The sequence below is a fragment of the Populus alba genome, chromosome 2, assembly GCF_005239225.2.
Source record: "Populus alba chromosome 2, ASM523922v2, whole genome shotgun sequence".
In the NCBI taxonomy this organism is placed as follows: domain Eukaryota; kingdom Viridiplantae; phylum Streptophyta; class Magnoliopsida; order Malpighiales; family Salicaceae; genus Populus; species Populus alba.
In genome coordinates, this window is record NC_133285.1 from 1,026,152 (window position 1) to 1,031,852 (window position 5,701).

Here is a 5,701-nt window from a genome sequence, read left to right on the forward strand (position 1 = left end):
CCTTTTCTTTTCTTGTCCAATTCTCATGAATATTGTCTTTTTTTTCAAGACTTGAAGCCTCGTAGTCTGGTTGCTGCTGCTCCTAATTTGATACCATCCTGTCTTATTTGGGAGTATAACGATATCACTATCAATCTATAGTTTCTCAATTTGTTTCCAAGCGCGTGTATCTTGTAAAATTGCTGGAGGGTACTTAATAAATGACTTGCTTTATTTATTTATTTTCTTCGTTAAGTTGTTATTCTCTTATCTTTTCTTTTCTAAAAATCCAAATACGTTATATTTTTTCAAAAACTTGGGGCAAAAAAAAAAGTTACAAAAGCTCTCAATCACTTGTTGTTACTGGTTATTAGCAAGCTTGCACGTTATTAAAGTAAATTGAACAATTAAACTTGAGACTGCGATTTTCAAATAATAAGAGCTCAAGTAGATCAGTTGGAGAATTATAGGACTAAATTGTACTTTATACTTGATTCTCGTAGCTTCCTTGTGGTTTCAATATATGAGATAAAAATATTAGCCACATGACACTGATTTCCCATTTTTTCAATGTGATGATCATCTTAATTTACATAAATACAAACATAAATTAAATAAATAAGATGAGGTGGAGTTAAGTCAGGTTGGCTTGTGACCAAGCTAGACATTAAAGTGATCGAGTCCAATGATCCTTTGGTCAAACTAGATGTTGTAACCTTGGTATGAGCTAGCGCCCCACGGTCCCCCCTTGAATTAGAGGGGCTTTGATCATTCTTCATGGATCGGTACCAAAAAAACAAGGTGGGGGAGGCAGAATAGGGTCACATAAGAATGCAATAATCATGGGTTCCACGAGGATGTTGAAACGAATTACATGCATATATTGAATGGAGGATTAAATTCATAAAATTACTTACATAACAAACAAGATTCAATTCACTAATTTCAGTATATAAGCTTGGATACTTCAGATTTATTTATAGAATATGTTTTTTATAATATTATTGTATTTTTTCAAAAAAAAATTACTGATTCAGTTATTGAAAAGTCTCTAAAATATTATGGACACTCAAGAGAAATAAATTAAACAGTTAAAATTAAAAGATTAACTGATAATTTAAAATAGAAATTAAAAAGTATAATTGTATATTCATAAAAAATCAATATGGTTTGTGTGAGAAATTGGAAAAGACTGAAAAAAGAAACAGAAGTAAACGGAAGGTTGGGATCTTGATGGTGACGCCATTTCAAATAATTAATGACAGTTTGAAGACTTTTTGGAATTTTCTTCAAAATTTTCTCTTACTGTCCTTTTGGTCCCTCCCCTGAGCGTTATAGTCACTCGCCAATGTCAGGTTGTCATCTGGGATCTATGAGTGGCATCGTTCTATAGGTAATTAGCTGAGTGCGTCCTCCGCCCCCACTGCCCTCAGGGGACTTTTTTATTCTGACGTTGCTCATGCATCAATGAACCAATTAGTAGCATTTCCAGATAAAAAAACAAAAAGAATTTGCTCTAACAAATAATTGCTATCATTTTCTCCAGGTTATGATATGATCCGAGACCAATGTGTAATCGGAATAAAGTTTTTTTTTTTGTGAAACTTTGGAGATGTTTATTATAGAACTCCAATTCTTTTTGGAATTGCTTATTAAACTTTATTTGGTATGGATCGAGAATTTTGAAAATAAAGTGATGATGTATATTTTAAAAAATCATAGCTAGTTTAAGAAAAAATAAACTATTAGATATTATTTATATATAATTTCATTATAATTTCAAACATATATTGATGTCTCATGCATTCTGGGTCATCATTTAAGTGTCCGTTCAGTGGGACAAGAAGAGGGCATGTCGAATTGGAGAAGAAAAGAATGTTCTGGGGTCGTTCCACAGCTAGCCATTAAATTAATAAGAGAATTCTTTTATATAGGGTTTTGTTTTTTTTTCCAGTCCAATTCTTATGAACTCTCTCATTAATGCGAGTATAATAATAGGAAGGAATTTTCTGGAGAAAAAAAAAATGCGGGGAGGGCTTAATTAATCCATCATTTGCCACTCCAGTACTTTAACACCAGATTTTTTTAAAAAAAAGTGAGAAATCACACACACAAAAAAAATTATTTTATATATATATAAATAAATAACTTAGGAAAGTAATTGTAAATAAGTTACAACAAAAAACAGTTTAATTAATTAATATTATTGAAAAAAATTACAATAAGAGAAAAACTAACGTTTACTTCACAGGGGCACCAAAAAGTGGCTTTTGATTAGGCTCAAAAGGGGCACAGACTTGGGTGTTTTTTTTATGAATCTTTTTCTTCGTTTTTTCGGTAACGTATCATGAGTTGATAGCTATTTTATAAGATCCAGTAGTCACGCAAGCAGCAGAATATCTCTTCTATTAATGGAAGAAAAGATGAAGCAGCTTCACGGGAAGAGGGAAGGAAAAATTGTCAGCCTCGAGAGTAAATTTCTAAAAAAATTTCGTGTTTTATACAACACCATCCCATGTAGGAATATTGAAAATGCTGCTTCTTTTCTTCTTTTTTTACGAGGATATTGGAAATTCTTCTTGCTTCTTCAGATTTTGTCTTCCAAAAAACACATATCAAATGTTCTTTTATTCTTCTTTGAAGAAAAAATACAAGCGAAAATATTTCACTGGAAAAAAAATAGCAGAGAGTTCTCCTTACATTAGTTGTTACGAATTAATAACATGTGTACACATCGAAGTAATCACGAACTTGGTGTTGAGGTTTTTCTAAACAACAGCAGCCAAAGTACGAAATTGCAAAAAATTATAGGATCAAAATGTATTTTAACCTTGGTTTATGCATAAGAGATTGCCATGCATGTTCCTAATTTCCTTGCGGTTTCATTTGTCAAATGCACAGGAAATTGTAAAATACAGCAGGAGAGGAAAAAAGAGTGGCCAAGGGACTGCGTTTGGAGATTTTAAACCACCACCATCTAATTTCTTTTGAGCTTGGTTTGCCAAGGGAGTTTTCCGGGGCAGACTCCTTTTTGGCAAGTATAGGGAAAAGACTAAAATAGAAATTGAAGTAAGACTATTCTCAGTGATTTGGAATGGTTTTATGGTAAATTACGCGTGGTCCGAGACTTGCTTATACGTGTATACGTGAAACAAGTAAAGTAAAAGGTAGAAATAGCGATACAATTTCTAAGAAACCGAGCGAGAAGCCATGAATGGACCTCCCTAGAGGAAGTTGCTTGGCTGTAATCTCTTATAAAAGCAGCGTTATAGGAATAGGCAAAGAGGAGCATGGATTCCATTTATTGAAAGAAGAAATAGTCAGGTACATTGTTTAGTTTCCTTGATGGGTTATTACAGATTTTATTTTCGTTATAATAATCCGTTGCTCTCCGCTATGCTTCTTTTTTTCTTCTTTTGTAAGATTTCTAACATCTGATTTTATCTTAGCAAACGGAGAGCTGGAAGAATAACCGACTGATCAATATAGACAGGCGAGATTAGCTGGGGCAAAAACGCATATGAGAGATCCAGAAAGGGACATGGCAAGAGAAATTTTTAAAGAAATGTGAAAAAGAAATAAGCAAAACTAAGAGAGGAAACTAACCCGGAGGAGCCTTGCCTACCAGCAGCATCTACCAGATTTTGGAACTTGGCATGAAGCCTGTATATGTTGGTTTGCAGCTATCTGCTAGGAGATTAGATTAGTTTAACCCACTTTTAGCCTATGTTGGTTTACTTGTGTTCCTCTCTTATGCGTTTTTGTCCCTCGCCGATCTCATCCATGTCAGCTAAGATCTATACAGGCATTATTCTGTTCAAAGACGGGGATGGCATGATTTTATCCAGGTCATGATAATCTAGTTTTTTCTGACTATTATGCCTTGTTGGTTTCCTTTCTCTGTAATCAGGTAGCTCTTGTGATCGGAAAAGAAGACATCTTGGTTTGCTTTCCCTGTATCAAACTGAGGAGGAATCTTATCATTTATGGGAAATCTCGAGGTTCCCTTTTACTTTTTGTTCTTCTTCTATTCACCGAAATTTGGAGATCCATAATGCTTACAGAAATCCATTTCCCTTTTGAATTTATTCTCAGCTGTGTAAATTGGGACTTTTCTCAGACCTTTCAGAACCGAGTCAAGACAAGCCCTTCCTCCGAAAACCGCGGATGGCTCTGTGGCTCACAAGGAAGGAGGAGATTTTGAATTCTTGTCGGGATTTTCGTCGAAGTTAAAGGAATTTCCAAGAGCAATGGGATGGGTTAGTTCTGGTGGAGAAGAAGGAAAACGTGGGGAAAGTAACTCTTATGAGAAGCAAAGGTGGAGATATAGCAAGGGGCAAAAAGGAAGGAAATATGATTTTGGCAAAAGCAAAGTGCAGCCGCAGAGATACGATTCATGGAAGCTACAGAACTGCTTCCCAAGATCCCATCCCATCATTTGCTACATTTGAAAGACTTTTCATTTTGAAAAAGTCCCGTTTAGGCTACTAATGGCCCCAGCAGTCAAATAATCCTTGTGACAAGGCCACCACAAACTTTCCACGGGTTGGGAAACCATGTTACTAGGAATCATTCTTGAAAAAAGGAAAGCAAGGTTAAATATACGGAGCTGTTGCTCTTGTCCTTCAATATTTTAATGCAAAATTTCAGCTATTTTTGTTTATATCTCTCTTTCTTTCTTTTTTTAATATTGATGAAGTTAAATAGAAAAAAAGAGGGTAAAATATCACGGATTAATTGTATATGTTCTGAATAAAAAACATGACATTCAATTTTTTCTATTATTGTTTTTAAAAATGAAATGGGATGTAGATAGGAGAGATAATAATAAAATAATAATAAAAAAAACCTTGAAAGCATACCAAATTTTAATTGCAAAATCATCAGTGTCATTAAAACATCTTAACAAGATGACCTAATAGTACCATATTTACCGTCTAAAGGTGGCGTGCGGTTCATTTATTTTTTATAACAAATATGGTTCACTTGTTCATGCACTTTTATTCAATATTTCAATATAAATTAAAAAGTTTTAAATTTGGGTCACTTGGGTCAAATTAACACTTTTTAAATTAAAAAGTGTTAATTTTTTTTAAAAAATCCAATATTTCAATATAAACTATTGTGATAATTCTTTTATTCATTTCTAATACTATTTATCACAAAAGGCACACATCATTTTGTATAAAAAGTTAGCATAATTCATTCCTCTGCATCTTACAATCCATTTCTAGTCAAGAAACGCTTCAGTTTTGTATTTGGGGTCAATGATTACAGTGCCTTGTCTTGTAGACGAAGTTAGGGTTTTTGGTGGTTGATTTTTTTGCCCTAAACAATCATTTCCTTATGTGGACCATCACTTCTCACGGCTTTTTTGGACCCTCCTTTTCTATCTAGTTGGGCAAATTTTACCCCCTCAAAGGCCTCAAAAAGTTAACAATCACCTTAAACACAGTCCCATCTCAGAAAGCGAGGCCCCGAGAACCAGACCTCGTTAGGAAACAAATTAGACAGCATATACCTAACAGAAATCGCAACACAGAGCGAGCCAATTAATTAAACCTAGTAACTGCTCCCAAGAATCTGGAGAACAGAAAGATGACTTCAGTTAGGGATCAGATTGGTGAAGATGGGAGTGCCCTGTTGTCGTAACCAGGGAGCGGGTTTGAACACCCATCTCGCATGTTTAGTTGCGAGGACTGACCACTCATCATCATATCCC

General features: G+C 34.4%; 1 non-coding gene across 1 annotated transcript; it reads right to left on the bottom strand.

The window, feature by feature from the left end:
- Positions 1-5,590: 5,590 nt before the first annotated feature.
- On the bottom strand, positions 5,591-5,701 carry LOC118029414 (small nucleolar RNA Z279/snoR105/snoR108). The gene has a single exon (XR_004684167.1). It is a non-coding gene; the product is annotated as a small nucleolar RNA Z279/snoR105/snoR108 (small nucleolar RNA).